General features: G+C 40.0%; 1 long non-coding RNA gene across 1 annotated transcript; it reads left to right on the forward strand.

The window, feature by feature from the left end:
- The first annotated feature begins 3,217 nt into the window (after nucleotides 1-3,217).
- On the forward strand, nucleotides 3,218-12,936 carry LOC308301690. The gene is made up of 7 exons (XR_013962904.1): nucleotides 3,218-3,290; nucleotides 4,250-4,420; nucleotides 7,371-7,499; nucleotides 9,132-9,279; nucleotides 10,138-10,210; nucleotides 11,074-11,222; nucleotides 12,595-12,936. It is a non-coding gene; the product is annotated as an uncharacterized lncRNA (long non-coding RNA).
- The last annotated feature ends 4,668 nt before the right edge of the window (nucleotides 12,937-17,604 follow it).

A 17,604-nucleotide genomic window follows, 5' to 3' on the forward strand; every position in this document is an offset into this window, starting at 1 on the left:
AAATGTACTTAAAAGTACAAAATGTTTGAAAATAGCAGATCTACAAGCTCACAACGCTGTAGATTTTTCAAACAACCTTGCTATAAAACATGGCTAAAGTGTTTAATGTGTGTTTTAAAATATTATAACTTACATCCAAAAAGTAACTAGTAACTAAAGTTTTCCCAGATGGAGTAGAAGTTAAAGAATTGGAAATTGGAGACACTCAAGTAAAGTACAAATACTTCAAAAGTGTACTTAAGTACAGTACTTGAGTAAATGTACTTAGTTACCAGAGATGTAAAAGAGTCTTTGATCTCGAGTCAAGTCCGAGTCACGAGTCTTTGATCTCAAGTCACGAGTCGAGTCGAGTCTTTAGTGGGTCAGCCCGAGTCGAGTCACAAGTCTTTCATCACGAGTCACGAGTCGAGTCATGACTCACGAGTCACATAAATACCAAGTTAGCTGAAGTAAAATAGCTGATGAGCTAAACATGTGTGTTTTATTTCGCCGTTTTAATATTTAAATCTTACGATGAAAGGTCCATGCAGACGGCTGTGTCTGTGGCACCAGAGAGGAAAGAAGAAAGGAGAAGTAAAGGCCAATATTTGTCGGGCTTGTCATGCATTATAGTGCTTAAAATAAAGATTGTTCACGAGTCTTATGAGCTCGAGTCGAGTCGAGTCGAGTCTCGAGTCTTTGAGGGGCGAGTCCGAGTCGAGTCTCGAGTCTTTGAGGGGCGAGTCCGAGTCGAGTGACGAGTCTCCAAAAACGCGAGTCTTTAACTCGAGTCCCCATCTCTGTTAGTTACTTTACACCACTTCACTGGAGAACCAGAAAGGACTAGCGTTTTAGCCATTTCAATAAATAAGCATGCATGGACAAACCTATTCATGAACTCAAGTCTCCATGGCGAGAGTAATCAATAGAAAAAAAGTCATTTTGGGGGTGAACTACTCCTTTAAGTAAATGTACTTGGTTAGGCTATTTAAAGAAATACGGTTACCATTAAATGGGGGTCCGTCCGTAGCCTAATGCATGTCAAACTGGAGGTCCATGAAATTAAAATAGTTTAGAATCACTGCTAGAGCTGTAAAAGTCTTCTCTTATGGGGGTCCCTGTCATATATTTTCAAATGGGGGTCCGCGGGCGAAAAATAGTCAATTTGGGGGTCCTTGCGGCTATCGTGTTCTCAGTGTTGTTGCCAGATTTTGCTGGAGAAATAAGCAACCGGGTACAGGAAAACAAGCTACTACAGGCCACATGAAGTGACGTAGGCTACTTACTGCACATAGCATAACCATGCAACGGCCCACTGAAACGCTAACGCTTTGAAAATAAAATGCAATCTACACAAGCTCACAACGAAACAAGTAGCCTAACAATAATTTACAAACTTTACAGAAAAACAAGTCCAACGTCGCTTATAATAAGCGGACATGGCAACACCGGGAGAGAGACGCTTTAAAGCATAGATCGGTTTAAAGCCGAACATGACCGAACGTGACCCGAGGTTTACCGAACCTTCACTGCTGTGACGTTACCGTTTACCCGAAGTTTTCCGAACCTCCACCACTGTGACGTCACCGCGTCATGCGTCGCTCTCATTGGTCCAAGCCGACCGGCCCAAGTTCAAAAACATACACAGGTGCGGTAACCATAACAACCGAGCAACGGCCTGCTGCTTCGACTTTTTGAAAGTATTACGTTCATATTGGATACATATTATTCACTGACATTAACATTTATTAGCCTAATTAAATGTTGTTTAAAATAATAACGTTTGTTGTTAAGCAACAAAACAAGGCAGCAACTGCTTGCTACTAGCTAAGCTAAGCTAACTTGACAGTTAAATATGACACGATCAAAACCGTCTCCCAGACGATTGCAAATTAACGATCAATTGAAAAATTGACGGTGCTTGTGGCCTCCGAGGCTAAATTAGGCTACTTGTATGAAATGTAAACACTAAACACACAAGCAGAAGCACCTCATATGTACACAGAAACCATAAAACGTAATTATTGTGCCGAATTCCTAACAACACAAAAAATATACTATTAATTTACCTGCATGTTGTGAGTCCAGAAGTTTGAATTTCAAGGGTCTAGTGGTGAACGAACGTCGATTGATTCCTAATATATGCTTGGAGGGCACTCTGCCGTCGCGACAAGCCGTTGCATCATCATCCTTTAGTTTCCAGACAAGTTCAAGTTCAAGACGGTTGGAGGCCGGAGCACGTTGACGACGTCGTTGTTGTCGGGTGGAAACCAAGTCCAAAACCGTTCGTTTTGTATTTATCATTTTAAAAATGATTTAAACTGGGGAAAAAAAGTGTAGATATGCTGTTTTCACTACTTAAATTGTGCGACAGTCTTGTGTGATGAAGCAGGGTGTTGGGCTACTTTGCAAAAGAAAGGGAAAACATCAAAATGTGAAACTTGGAGATATGAGGTTTCTACCCGGCAGTGATATTATGTTGTTGATCTCGACATATTATTGTTGATGTACTACGGTGATGATATTGTCGTTGATCAGCTGCTGCTGCTGCTGCTGGCGCGCCGCCGCCGCTCTGTCCGCTCAACTGCGCGAGTGCGCGTTCCGTTTCTGACCACGGGTTTATGTACGCCCTGCGTGGCAGCGCAGAGCCAATCATCGCGCGCGCGGCTGGCACGCGCTGTCGCGCGTCACGCTCATTGGTCCGCTCAGTTCATATGCTCAGTTGCGTGTTCTGCGCTTGACGATCTACACCATAGCAACCACCGAGCAACGGCGCTGAAATACTGAAAGTAAGCCGCCCACATATATTATATTTTGATTTTATGATGGGGTGAGGGTGAGGGTCATAAAAGTACTGTACAAGTATTTGTAATTTGCTCGAGTATTTCCCATTTTTACTTTTGTGCTACTCCACTACATCTCAGAGACAAATACCTTTTTTTTTTTTTTTTTTTTTTAAACTTTCGTTACTAGTTAGGCTACTTTGTAGATTTTGATTATTATTACAAAACATACATTAACCACTTCAGCCCTGTATGCATTTCGGCCATTTGAAAATAGCAGATCTACAAGCTCACAATGCTTCACGATCTGCTATTTTCTATATTTTCCAAACTAATATGTGTTCCACACATTTCCACCAGGAGGCAGTGCAGGGACACTCTTAAACCCCGCTCCCTCAGCTTCTCTTTATTCCGGTCGGAGTAGCACTCCTTCCTTTCCCTAGTGCGGTAGACCAGCGACCAGCGTGAATCAAATCCAGCATGGCACTTTATAACTTCAAGAAGATTATGGTGGTTCCCACCGCAAAGGTACGTTTTTCACTCACAAATTTGGCGTTTTGGAACCCGTCGGAGGTGATACCGCTGCTTTGGTTTTGTAATTTGAACAGCCTTTATGTGGTTTAGAGATGCCTGTGAGTTGTCAGAGCTCAGTTTAGACACAGACACGTGTTGTGGTAGCTGGTAGCAGTGCATTACTGTGGAAAACCATAGTGGAAAACAGACACCAGACACGACATTACACAGAATAGTACGTTAGCCAGTAGTTCTCTTTCTGCACCAACAGTGCTAAACTAAGTGTAACTTCAAAGTATTGTGTAGCATGCCATGCTGTCTAATGAATATTCAGACTGAGTGGGAACCTTTGGCTGTGTTAAACTGGTAATAGAGTGTAGCTATGGTTTAAATCCCCGATCGGGTATTAATGTTGAATTATCTTGAGTATATATAATAGCCACACACATACACAAACAAACATCAATAAAGATCCTGTGCCATGCTAACTGCAAACGAACTCAAACATTTAATTTAGATACTCAGTTTTCAAAATTGTGTCTTGTCCAATTGTGTCTTGTCCACTTATGACTAGTTATCAAGCTTCTACTTTATTGTTTATCTTTGTTTACGGGTACATAATAGTAAAACCTATTTTGGTTTTCCTTCCTACAGATAATGCAACAGCATAATAACAATAGCAGAATAATGACATAAAAACAAGAAAGGAGTGCAAAAAAGAGCAAAGAGAATTAAAAAGATCATCAAATGTACACGTGCATAACATTTCTGTATATACCAACAGCAGTTATGAGCTCACTCCTATGCTTGGAAAGGTGGAAACTACAGATGTAAACTCCTTTTAAGTAAATCATGAGCTCTCTGACCATGACATAAAGTGGTAGCTGCTGTTCAGCATTGCTAGTTTTGTTCACCGGGGCAGCCAACAAGCATCATTGTCACCCATCTAATGCTGCTCTCCTTCCTCCATACAGGAGTTCATCGACTTGACTTGATCTAAAACCCAGTGGAAGACTCCCACAGTGGTGCACAAACATTACCTGGTCCATCGCATTCGACGCTTCTACATGCACAAAGTCAAATTCACACTGCAGAACTACCATGACAGACTCAGCCAAATCCTCACCGACTTCCCCAAGCTGGATGTAAGTTAAATTAAAACACACAGTCTACCCCTCTCCTTTTTCTACCTTTCATGTGAGTGGTTAAAGGAGTAGTTTACCCCAAAAATAACATATTTTCTATTGATTACTCACCCCATGGAGACTTGAATTCATGGATATATTTTCGTTTTTGTCGCATTCCTAATCCAATAATTTGATGACCAGCAGTGAGTCCCTATGGAGCAGGGGTGGGCAACCTTGATGATGGTGAGGGCCACTATATTTCCACATTCACACCAGAGGGCCACATTGCATATTGCTACGTCGTACTTTGTCATTCTAGTATCGCATACAATAGAAGCAAAAATAGCAGATCTACAAGCTCAAAACGCATCGCAGCGCGATGCGTTTTGAGCTTGTAGATTGTCTATTTTTGCTTCTTTTGAATTGGAATCCTGAATTATTTTTGTTATTTCTTAATTGGAATCCTGAAATGTAACATTTAGATTTAATTTCAAACGCATTTAGTTATATACTCATGTTAACTTTATGAACCTAAATACAAATACATTGGACATAAAAAATACATTTTAATACTACTATACTAGTCATTAAGCTACTAATAATATATCAGTATTCCGGTATTAACCTGCGGGCCGCATTAAGTGAAGGTAGGGGCCGCATGTGGCCGCCAGTTGCCCATGTATGCTATGGAGACACAAAGAGACAGCTTTCTTCCCTAGGGAGATCAAATTATTGGCAAAGGAATTCGACAAAAACAAAAAAAAATCCATGAATTCTCGAAAACTCTCCATGCATCCGTTTTGGCTATACAAATAAATTGGACTCCACTTTCAGTTTTCCCTCATTATAGCCTACTGTAGGAAGGACTTTACTAGCCTGGCATTGCTCAGACTCATTCACACACTGCGTGACCAAGGGGTGGGAATGAGTGGGGCTGGAACCCAGGCTAGGACTTTACTGTACATGGTTGTGGTTGGATTGCAGGAATAACGTTTGGGTGCTAAGGTCATAACATTTTGTAAGGCCTGCATGCTGACAAAATCAGCAAAGAGGCGCTTGTATCATTTACATTTCTATGCATCCTAAAATAGAGTGAATTTAGTCAGTGTGTGGGCTTTTACTTATATAAATGTTTACCGGTATATAATTCAATCCATGTTCCTTTTTAAATGTACAGCTGGCTGCATATTTGTCCACCAGAGGGTGCACACCTTTAAGTTGCATTTTGTACCATATACAGGTCTATCCCAAAAAATAGAATATTGTGTAAAAGTTCATTTTCTTCTCTAATACAGGTTACATTTGTGGCGCAAAACCAGCATTGCATTGGATTGCTGGTGTTAGTCCACTGTGTTTTATCAAGTTCAGAGTCAACACAGCCATCTACCAGGGATTTTAGAGCTCTTTGTGCTTCCATAGGTTGACAAGCTTTATGGAATTGATGATTTCTTTTATCCAGAAGCACTAGTTGGCACCTTCCCACAGAGCCAAAACTACTAGTAACTGGTGTACTGACTATGGAGTTACTGGGCTTAACAATAATTAATCATTTTATACTTTAAAAAACAAACATGAAAACAATTATGATGATTATGCAAAATAATAAAGATTATGATGATAATTGTGACAGCCTAACACTGAAGCTTCTATGATAACATATTTAAACATTATCCTTACTAGACACGGTTCTTGTACTTATCTTGTACGTTCCTGTAATTATAAAATAGACATACTTATTTTAAGATGGCTATATGACGACGTGAAATGCTACTATAACGAGAAATATGAATATTCAACAACACCCTTGCTTTGCTGGGCTTGTAGTCGTCAAGTTAAAGCTGCTGTTGTAGTGTGAGACAACCGATGTCATGTTACCGAAAGCCTTTCCTGTTCAACAGGAGCTAAAGCTGGATAATCTGAATAAAAACTGCCGGGCACTTTAGGTTTTTGCTGCTGAGATAACAAACATTCCATACATCACAGAAACCACAAGGTGGTCAGTACCTTGTAAGTTTTGTTATAAACGAAAAGTTAGTAATGATGGTGAGTTGTCTGGTCTATGATGATAAAGCATGCACCAAATGCTGAAATTGTGATGTATAACTTGATACATTGTATCTGAGACCAAGACAAGACACCAACACTTCAATGCTTGTGTGAAATGTATAAAAAGTATAAAAATATCTTTAAAGTTCTATGAAATGGACTTGATTATTCTGAGGTATTTTAATTTAGGAACACATGAAAGAAGAAAAACCTTCAATACAGCTCAGAAAGACAGAAGAAAAACGAAATATGTTCCTTCTTAATCTCATGTCACCAGCTACATGTTACTTGAGTGTTAAGTTGTAGACCTACAGTCATAGCATATTTGAAACTATAATGAATATTATGTTCAATTGAATGCCGGCTAACTATATAAGCACATTGAAGACCAAAGAAGTAATCACTCTGGCCTGCTGGTCCAGGCGCATACCACATAGGCATTGCCACCTGGCAGCGTCGCCGGATCGATTCCTGATCCGGACGGCCTTTGCCGCTTGTCTTATCTCTCCCCCCATTTCCTGTCAGCCTACTGTCCTATCCAATAAAGGCATAAAAAGCCCCAAAACAAATCTTAAAAAAAAGAAGTAATCACAAACTGGAAAATTACCTAGCAATCACAAGGCTTGAAGTGAGTTTGCCGATGCAAGGAATTTGAATCTGTTAGTTACGCAACCATAACACATTATTTAATGCATTGCACATTACAGAATTGTTAAAGATCTACGGCAAAACAACCAACAGTTTTGAAATTAAAATAAGGAAATGCAGGAGTAGGTCCCTTCTTGTACAGGGAGCACATGGTTCCGGTGAAAAAAAAGCCATTGCTCTGCACTGATGGGAGTATGCATGCTGAAATTTAAGATGTTTTGGCAGGAAGCTATGCATAATACAAATGGACTGAATTGTTTTTTTCCTCCTCCAGGTGTTCTCCAGTCTGGCGGAGGCCGCCTATGAGGCCACGGACGCAGCTGAGGACTAGGAAGAGCCAGCCACGTACTGCCTGTCTTCCTCCTTCAAAATCATTGTACAGAAACTGCTAGAGACCAGACAGGTCAGACGCGTCATACAAACTCCCATACAAAAACTTAAATTTTTTCCTGTTTTCTCAACCATTCCTGTTAACGTCATGCTTTAAAGGGGCAGGTCACCCAAAATACAAAAACACAGAGGAAAAAAACAAAACATAATTATTTAATGGAGTGCCATCTATCTATCGAGATGGCTGGGCATTCTGCCATCATTCCAGTACAGCAGAGCTCAACATATCTTTCCAGAAATCATGACACTGTTACTCTTAACTCGTGGGATGCCCACAACACGCCAACTCGTCAAACTCTTGGATGTCTTCCGGTGCCCAACAATACAATGGGATGGTAGTTTGTATTGTGAAACAGTTTGTGAGACCAAACACTTCTCTTATGAATTTGAAACGGCCTTAAACCTTTGTTTTAAAAAACAAATACTTAAGTGTTGATTTACCTAGTAAAAGTGTCGTACAGAGTGTCTGCAAATGTACCCTCTGCAACGAATCCATACTTTGACCTTCCTATGACTTATGTATGGATTTAGTGATGAATAGTTTTGTCGCAAAATTGATTTCACCCAAGGTGGTATTAAAAAGGTCTCGGTCTTAAATTAAAAGCACTGACGCCTGCAGATACTGAAACAGGAGCTTCTCTCTGTATTTCAATACCTTGTTGTCTCCTTCTCTCCATCCAACATTCATTATCAATAATACATTTTCTTGTTTTTATTTTTATTTTTTTCTTCTTTTTTTCATTACAAACCAGACAGAGTATTACAGAGGAGACACTCTGTTGGCAATAGTGTCTGCAAACAAAAGTGTGTATTTAGTTCATATCTACAGTTTTTTCCTGAACGATTAACCAAAAATAATAGATAAAATATGAAATGTAAATATGTATGTCTTAAATGGAGCACTCATAAAATAAAATAAAAAGGTTATATACAATGATCATGCTGTAATAATGCTAACAAACCATGTAAGTGTGTCTGGTCTGTGATGATAAACCATGCACCACGCTGAAAGCTGATGTATAACTCTTACCATTGTATCTGAGACCTACACACAACGTTCTACAGCAAGCTTAGGGCTTAAAATATTAAATTTGGCACACTCGATGAATGTAATTGACAATGCGAAGGCGCTTGGGCAAGTCGGCAAAGCACACGCGAAGTTGGCCTTCAAATTATTTGTGCGCTTTGAACCTGGCTTCTGTTGCAGGTGACACGTCAACTATGAACTTATTAAAATAACCAAAAAGAATTACGCTAGTGGTTTTCACTTTTCCTTTTTGGTGGTGTTCTCAGTTGGCATTGTGACACACTATCTCTTTATTAAATCCATAAAATATTAAATCCATAAAAGAATCGAGGGGAAGAGCTTGTCTATTTGAACCTCAAGAAGCACAATTTTTGATTGTTGGGTTGTTAAGCATGCACAGCTTGCTTTACTCCTAAAAGTTCATATTAAGATATTGGAGGTCGTCTGGCATGCCTTGCTCGTTGACAATGACTTGAAATGTACTTGATAATAGGCCTACTGCCGACCATTTTCCAAAACTTACAAAGTTAAATTATAATGCATGAAAATCAACGTCCTGTGGTTCTTGAACTGTAGTCAGTTGGCTTGACACTGATGTTTGTTTGTTGTGTGTTGCAGGCCTGACGGCCACCAGAACAACCTGCGCTCAGCCGCCTATAAGGCTCTCATGGAGATTGTCAAGAAAGGCACCAAGGATTGTTACCCTGCCGTCCAGAAGACCACCCTGGTCATCATGGAGAGACTGCAGCAGGTCCTACAGATGGAGGTAAGAGGGGAGGGAAAAAACTCGATAGATGGAAATGAGGAGAGCGGTGGGGCCGGCAATATGGAAAAAATTAATAATTTTTTCAAAAATCTTCAATAATAGAAGAAATGAGTATGTTCTGAGCTTCTACTGTAGACGTCTTTTTTTCTTTCTTTTTTTTAGTGAAAGTACAACATAACATGCTCACTTGAACACCATTATAATGATACAAACAAACCGTTCAAGTGTGTCTGGTCTGTGATGATAAACCATGCACCACGCTGAAGCCTGATGTATAACCCTTTACCACTTTATCTGAGACCTATACGCACCTTTTCCCACGGCACCAGCCAGCAAGCTGTGCAGACTGCAACGCAAATGACAAAAATGCAATGATGTATGCATGTCAAAGACGGTGAACTGTGCCTTGAGTCGAATACACACATTTAAAAAGGATGAATGGTAATTGTACCTGTAAGAAATCTAGAAAAAGCCAGAAAAAGTGATGATATCTGGCCTCCCTTGCCCAGCCCCCCTAGCGAGAGGTTGAATGAAGGAATCGGAAAGATTGGATGACTTTTACAAAATAATGATGAAGCAATGCAACAGATTTTACACCTGAACATGGCAGCAGCTCTGCTTTAAGGTGACTGGCTCTCCCTCCGAAGAAATCCTCCCTCTGCTGCTGTTGTGGTAGCATTTGAGCATCTGTGCTGTTACACCATTTCCACCACATGTCTTAACGATATTAACATCCTGTCCCCTCTCTGTCTGTCTCTCTCTCTCTCTCTCTCTCTCTCTCTCTCTCTCTCTCTCTTTATCTCTCTCTCTCTCTCTCTCTCTCTCTCTCTCTCTCTCTCTCTCTCTCTCTCTCTCCAGTTGCACATTCAGAGCACCTCGAGACAGAATCCAGTTCAACGATCTGCAGTCGTTACTGTGCGCTACTCTACTGGTCAGAATACACACACTACTGTCCTCTCCCCTTCTCTAGTGTTGCAATGTGCAAAATTACACGTATATTGGATCCAGTTGACTTGAAATATGAATATGTTTGTTGGTTTTTTCTGTGACTTTAGATTTTGTAAACAAGCTGCTGGTACTAGAACCATGAAACAAAAACTAGAATACCTGGGGCCACATGTAAGAAAGTTTGCACAGAATCCTGGGTTCCTTTCTGGGTTCCTGTGCCATCATTGGCATCGTTACCAACGTCCAGGGATTTTCTTTGACGGCCCATTCATTCGTAATTATTTGCACCAGCAAGGAAAGTGCATTGAACCTAAGAGAAATATCTAATTCATTCAACTATTATTGGTAAAGTAATTAATTCATATTTTACCTATTTACCATATTTTAGCCTAAAAGTCTGCATACACTACCCACAGAGTATGTGGACAGATATCAGTAAGCATTAGTAAGAAGCAACACAATTCACCAGTTCTGAAATGTAACTATGCATGTCATCAAAATATGACAATGCTCATTTGAACACCAGTAAATTTATAGAAACCATGTAAGTGTGTATGGTCTATGATGATAAACCATGCACCACGCTGAAGCCTGATGTATAACCCCTTACCACTATCTGAGACCTATATTCACTTTTTTCCCACGGCACCAGGCAGCAAGCTCAGCAGAATATAATGCAGAATATGACAAAATGCAACGATGTAAAAAACAAAAGCTCGGAAATGGATGTTGGAATTTAGTCACTTGGAATTTAGTGAAACATTTAGCGTCCAACTTAATGCATTCTTTTAAAACATATTCTACAGCTTCTTGTTATTGAAGTAGTACATTTTATTCTCTGTACAGAATGAAAATGCCCACCTGTCAGTAAAGCCTGAGATTCTGTCTACGTTTGGTGACATCGCTCTGGCCATCGGAGGAGAGTTCAAGAAATACTTGGACATTGTCCTGACCTGGACACACTGCAGCAAGCCTCACAGGCCCAGGTGGACAAGGTACGACCCCAAGGTACTCACTGAGACACACACCCACATAGTGTATTATGATTGCATATTATTTATTACCATATAGTGACCTGCAAAACTATACAGATATACAGTGTATTTAGGAAGTCATGGTTCACTACCACTTGAGTCAACTGTGTTTTTATGTCTCATGTGTGAACAAAAACATCCTGTGTTCAACCTATGCAACCGTCTATAATAAAACCTGGGAATAAATTCATTGCCAAACAATTTCGTCACCAATGTGTTCGTAAATGTGTCTAGTAACATATCTAGCAAAGATTGAAATTCAACATCCCTAGGAAAATAGGCTAGGGTAATTCTGGGTCTCATTCACTTACTATACATGATAATAAAAGGGAAAATAATGACTCCCAAAAATATTCTTTAAGTCATTGGTTCTCAACCTTTTCAGGCCGTGACCCCCAAAATAATCATATTTTAACTGGGGACCCCCCAATCCTGACGAGCACTAAGAGTTGAGGCGTTACATTTTGTATAACACGGTTCTATTGTGAAAATAGCAGATCTACATGCTCACAACGCTTCGCAACACAATTTCTGCCTCCAATATTTGACAATTTGACCAATGTTTAATTTGTCATTTTAGAGGTATTAAAAAAGTCCTTAAATTGTCACTTTAGAAATGTGCAGATACCCTCTATACACTTAAACTTTAAGTTGTTTTGTTTACTGGTGAGTGAGGAAAACTATGTTGCCCATTAAGTTAATCATCTGGGGACCCCCCAAAATAATTTGGGGACCCCACTGGGGGTCCCGACCCACAGGTTGAGAACCACTGCTTTAAGTAGCAAAAACAGACCCAAAAAACGATGGTTTAGTGATGAGTCATCACTTTTCACAGTTGTATGGGGTCCATTTTTGGCCCACGGAATGTTTTTCGTGCAAAACAAATGCTTGCAATGGATTCAGAATAATTAAAAACACCTAGTTAGACCCCTCACATGCTAATTAAAGCATATCTTTTGGGAGTCATTTTTTCCCTTGGAGTATAATGTATAGTAAGTGAATGAGACCCAGAATTACCCTAGCTGTCAAAGATTCTCCTAGGGATGTTAAATTTCAATCTTTGTTGGATATGTTACTAGACACCTTTACGAACACATTGGTGAAGAAATCGTTTGGTAAGGAATTTATTCCCAGCTTTGACGGGTATTCTAATAATATTCCCTGACTATTAGCCACAGTTAGAAGGATACATTTATCATGGCATACGATTTGACTCCTATCACTGTGTCCCACGCCACAATGCTGAAAATGATGAATACATCTTGACTTAAGTAATCCCTGATTCCATGTTGAGAGGTAGTGGAAGCTTGACGACTTGTTTTGATTTCCTCAGATGGCGAGGAAGGTGAAGAAGATGATGAAGAAGATGAACGTGGAGGAAAGGAGAGGCGAGGGCGACCGACACATCTTCGACCTCAAACCCAAACACCTCCTGGCAGGGAAGAGGAAATCTGGTACCAACGACCGCAGAGGAAATCTGGTACCAACGACCGCAGATAAACAGGCCCTGGAAGGTCCTGGAAAAACGACTTTGAGGGTTCCCTGCCACGATTTCTTTTGTGTCCATCGTGCACGATCAGCATGCACGCCACAGTCTGTTTGCGGCTTGCACGCTTTATTTTTGCTACATTGCCTGTCTTTGACCATTGCACATAGGAGTAAGAGACTTGTTATTGCGCTGAATGATTGTTAAGTCCTGGAAATTGGGTTAAATATTCTGGAAAAGTTGTGGAAAATCATTGGTAAAAATGTGTGGAAACCCTGTGCTGAAGTTGCAAAATGATAAAGTGGTGGTTGATGGATGTTTCCAGCACACCAAATTTCTTCTGCAATATGACTCGACATCTGGGAAGTCAATAAATAATATCTTCACTAAAATGATCGTTTGTGTCTCTCATTGTCCTACAAAGGTTTGCTATTTGTGTGGTTTTACAAGTCAGGGAATGAAGAGGATTGAGTTTTCACGTTTCAAGTGAAAATCATATTAATTGTAAGTTAAAACACAAGATTACTTCTTCCAGCAACACTTTCAATGGAACAAACCTGGGTGTGGATGTCTCAGACAGGCCACGTGGTCCAAGAGGCACAAGGACACAGGTTCACATCTGACCACTGCCTTGTCATGTCGCCATTCTCTGCTCCTGGTCTCATACATAGACTGTAAAAATTAATGGACAAAGTTACGCCCATATACTCTACGATGCCTATTTTGTAGGGGTGTCTTTGGCAAGCCATACCTGAAGGCAGCATTCAAGAGAATTACCTTGTCCAAACTCTCCTGAACTTGAATGCAGCATCTTATGTTGAAAGAACACATCTCCAGTATTCACTTGAATATGCTTAGTTCAGTGTGGTGTCACGCACAGAAAATAGCCGACCTCCAAGGTGTGCTATTTTCGATATTTTCACCAAAAGGCCCTCTTAGAAGTTTCAGCCCCTGCCTCTCTAACATTCTCTGCACGTCCCTGCAACCGACTACTGAGAAAAGGGACCAGTCCAATGATTCAGAGCCTGTCTACAAATGCAAGTCGCTACAAGGTAAGGCAGGGTTTCCCATTCCCAAAGTGGGTGCTGTGATGCCAGTCCAGGGGTGCCTCAGAATAAACTTTGGAATTCAACAATATCACTTCAGTTTAACCACTTTTTAGATCCCTCGATAACCGACCTGATTTGCACTGTACTTGATGAGTTCTTTGTCCATCTACCCCAACTCTCTTCACCAAAGATGGCAGATCTACAAGCTTCGTAGCTTGTAGATCTGCTATTTTTGTCTATCTACAAGTTAATTCATAAAGAATAATTTAGGCTTTTTTAACTGTACTCCCTTGTTTTTGCTATGTTCCCTGACCAGGGGTCGTTTCCATGTTGGTTTGTGGTAGACATTTTTGTCAAAATTAAATGTTTACCAGAAACACAAAGAGATATAGCCCTGAATGGCCAGATCTGCAACTCAGAGTTATTCCTTGTCAATAAAAGGAGAACCACTGTATTAGTGAACTCATGTGTCATAGTAAATCAGTGTCATCGGCTACATTGTTCTAAAGAAAAACATGGGGAGCAGATCTACAAGCACGAAGTACCCAATTTGAGTTTATCTGCTTCTGCTACTTATAACTTGGGGGGGGGGGGACAGTTTCCATCCTACAGAGATGATATGCACAATATGATATGATTTCTTTTTCTTCTTTTTATGTTTCGCATCAAAATCGACTGATGAACAAAGGTCAAGGACTTGTTAGCCTGACCTATTACAGTATATCATTTTGGAACATATCTTCCCCTTTGAAGGTAGCAATTTATATTCCCCATTCAAAATGAAGTTAGTGTTTTATTCCTTGCCAACCATATAGGCCAACTGTTATTAAATACTTAGAAGTTATTATGATGAGTGTGCTAGTCAGGACACAAGAAATGAATGTCCAGCTGAATACATTATTCAGATAACCGAGCACACTGCACACCTGTCCAATATTAAAAGCTTTATTATAATAGTTGATAAAGGAGAAAATAAGAACAGAATTATTACAGACAAGTGCTATGAGTTCACTTGTCATATTAGTGCAGTGTCAATTTATTCCACAGGATGGCAGTCTAAGCACACTCTAATCATAGAACTAGTGGTTCTCAAGAGGGAACACAGCTGAGTGAGTCTACCGCTGATAATTAAACTAGCAGGTGTGTCTTATTAGCTCTCATCAACCAGATTTGCCCATACCTGAGCCTAGTAGTGTAGTTTTGTCTTTCCAACCGTGGGTCTACTGGAGGTCGGAGGTTTTGGTCAATGTGTAGGGCAGGCTACCAATAATTTGTCAAGTCATTACTTTGCTGTACTCTGATAGAATGTTGAGCAGATTCAGATCCCAGCTGCTAACACCGTGCCTCAAACATAAACTGTCAAAATGGACGGAAGAGGAACTGTTTAGGCTTTTTAAAAGAAAGGCCATCGTCTCCGAAAGTCTTTCAGCATTGTCAGAGGAGGGACAGATCAACCACGGAGTCAGAATGTTGGAAACAATCCTTAAGCCTGAATTAAAGTTACACCGAACAGGTATGTGATGTTTGTTTTGTAGGTCCATTAGGTCTTGTTCGAACAGGAGAGAGAATGAACAATAAAGGGAGTATTAGTATTAGCACAGGCGACAAGATTTAGTCACATTGCTAGACTATGGAAATAATAGCAGTCAGAGAATCATCTATACCAGAGAGTTGCATATTAAAGCAGTGGTTTTCAACCTTTAAGCCTGAAATAATATTTTTTTTCACTGGGGACAATGGTTTAGTGATGATGTGTCACTTTTCACAGTGTTGTGGTGGCCGTTTTTAGCCCAAGGAATGTTTTTAATGCAAAACAAATGCTGGCATTGGATTCAGAATCATGAAAAAACCCTAGTTTGACCCCTCACATGCTACTTAAAGCAGATTTATTTTTTGGTATTATTTTCCTGTATAAAGTCAATGAGACCCCAACTTTGATTGGCTCCCACAAAGTTTCCCAAGGGAGTTGGGTTTGACAAAGTTCAGAGGTGATAGACACCTTTATGAACACATTTGTGAAGAAAGCTATTTGTAAGAATTAGTTCCCAGATTGGTCAAACTAAAGACTCGGCTAACTTTCCCTAACTAATTAAACAGACTCCTGGTCAGCAATCTGATGAAAGAAGTAGTGCGAGATGCCTTTTAAAGGAGTAGTTCACCCCCAAAGTGACTTTTCTTCTATCGATTACTCACCCCATGGAGACTTGAGTTCAATAATATTCTTTTAGTTTTTGTCGCATTCCTAAGCCAATTATTTGATTATAATAAATGTACCCTCATTGATTCCAGATGGAGACCCAAATGCTCCTCAAATTATTTACTTAGGAATGCGAGAGAAAACTAAAAATATAATATAACTAAAGTCTCCTTGAGGTGAGTAATCAATATAAATAAAGTCATTTTGAGGGTGAACTACTCCTTTAAAACTGTATCACTAATAACATGGTAGTGATACAATGTGGTTTCTTTATGTCCCCTCATTCTCCATCCCAGATGTCTTTCCTTCCCAACTACCAGTGAAGAAACCTACTTGTGACCAGTGTGGGAAAACATTCAGCCATGGAGGTCATCTCACACGTCACAGGAGGATTCATACAGGAGTGAAGCCCTACAACTGTGAGCAGTGTGGGAGAAAGTTCAGCCTAAAATCGAATCTCAAACAGCACCAGAGAATTCATACAGAAGAGAAGCCCTATAACTGTGAGCAGTGTGGGAGGACGTTCAGCCGAAAATCGCATCTCAAACAGCACCAGAGAATTCATACAGGAGAGAAGCCCTATAACTGTGAGCAGTGTGGGAGAAAGTTCGGCCTAAAAACTTCTCTCAATCAGCACCAGAGAATTCATAGAGGAGAGAAGCCCTACAACTGTCAGCAGTGTGGGAGAAAGTTCAGACAGATGATTAATCTCAACCGTCACCAGAGAATTCATACAGGAGAGAAGCCCTATCACTGTGACCAGTGTGAGAAATGGTTCAGCACTGACGAAGGCCTCAGATCTCACGAGAGAATGCATGCAGAAAACTACTACTTCTGTGACCAGTGTGAGAAATGGTTCAAACGTCACAGTGACTTGAAGAGACACATTAAATCTATTCACACTTGAACAAAGCGTTCCATGAAGGGCTTTACATCTTGTAGAACATATCCCATATCCTGGATGGACTGTGACAATACTATTGTTTTGGAAACTGTAATATAAGATTCTTATTTTTCATGAATGCCTTATATACATTTATGTATATATTTTATGTATATATACCAATTCTCTTAAGGTCTGTTCGGATGCTCTTGTTTTACTTTTTTCTTTTTCTTTCTTTTTTCCTTTTTCTGTATTTGAAAAATGTGACCTGTCAACGGTTTCCATTAGCAATGGACCTGGAATCACCAGTAGTGATAAATTGTTTTATTTTTATTTTGTGATCAATGGAATAATCAAAGAAGTGCATTATTTAGATTTTTCTTTTACCCTTACAGAGGTGGTGCCATAATTTTGTACTTATTTCTGTTTTCTATCTGTCTATGGAGTTAACAATACTCTTAGACCCCCAGATGGTTTCTTCCTGAAAGCTGAAAGGCTCTGAGTCAAAAAGCCCAATTGAAACTAAAAATACTGTTTCTATGAAAACTAGACCAGGTCAACCTGGTTGTGCCAGACCCCCTGTCTGTCATCATCATTTATGACATCATGCCTTTTGTAGGCATGTCATCATCATGTCATCATCATATATACCCTTTATATAGAAAACCCGGACAGACCGACATTTGCTTATGTAGGCCTACCCATTTCATGGGTCTGGCAAACAGTGT

This window comes from Nannobrachium achirus (genome assembly GCF_963921795.1).
Source record: "Nannobrachium achirus genome assembly, chromosome: 17".
Lineage (NCBI taxonomy): Eukaryota > Metazoa > Chordata > Actinopteri > Myctophiformes > Myctophidae > Nannobrachium > Nannobrachium achirus.